This window comes from Sphaeroforma arctica (assembly GCF_001186125.1).
Source record: "Sphaeroforma arctica JP610 unplaced genomic scaffold supercont1.422, whole genome shotgun sequence".
NCBI classification, from domain to species: domain Eukaryota; class Ichthyosporea; order Ichthyophonida; genus Sphaeroforma; species Sphaeroforma arctica.
The window spans coordinates 72,252-73,326 of record NW_014040136.1 but is presented as its reverse complement, the minus strand read 5'-3'; positions in this window follow the sequence as shown (position 1 = coordinate 73,326).

Here is a 1,075-nt window from a genome sequence, read left to right as displayed (position 1 = left end):
ATATGTAGGACAGCACACACCTACATCCTTTAGACCAAGCCAGGTTCACACGATATACTGTTTGAATGTACTGAATACGGGCTCGTCACTACTGTCTTGTGCTGTATATCGATTGAAGGCACTAAACAACCTAAGCCAATCTCACTCTCTTTCCCACCTACAATTCCGTGTATACTCTCACCCACACCCTTCGAATCACGCATGCTTTGACATACTATGCAGTCTATATACAGCCGACACAATCCCGTGGCTATTGTCTCGGTTAGTATATACGGTAGAGACTCAGTCACCCTCAGGACCCCCCGTGCAGTATCTGCCTGATGTTGTACAGCTAGTCACGTGTCTGGTGCGTGTGTGTGGGTGGCCAGAGCACCTACAAGTGGCGCCAGATACCTACTTGTATGCTCTGTTACAGGTACTTTTATATTTTATGAAATGTTCTATTTCTCGTGTAAGTATTTAAATATCTATATATAGATATGTTTATGGGTCAATGTATTTCTGTGTAGTGCAGCTAGTCACATGTCTGGGTGCGCGTTTGTGGGTGGCCCGTACACCTACTCGTGTGCCCTAGACACCTACTTGTATGCTCTCCTCCGAGAGGTTGGGGAAATTAAGAGGTCCACGGTTTTAGGGTTGTAGGGTTTCATTGCATATGTTTAATGATGTGCAGCTAGCCACGTGTGAAGTGGGTTTGTGTGGGTGGCCTGCACACCCACAGGTGGCGCCTAATACCTACTTGTACGCTCTGCTGAAGGTATGTGTAGATGTTCTGAAGTGTTCTCTCGTTCCATTCAGTTAACGGCTAAATGCATATTTATTCGTGGAGGTGTCGTTGTGTAGGTACAGCTAGTTGCGTATCTAGTGAGCGTGAGTCTTTGGTCAGTGCGCCTACACGTGGCACCAGATACCTACTTGTGCGCTATGCTACAAATATGTGATGATGTTTTGCCCATGGGTGTAGATATTTTGAAGTGTCCACTCTTTCCAGTCGCTTGTTTATTTATTTAGCTACATATATATATATATATATATATATATATATACGTACTACGTGTTCTTGTGTAGCACGTAC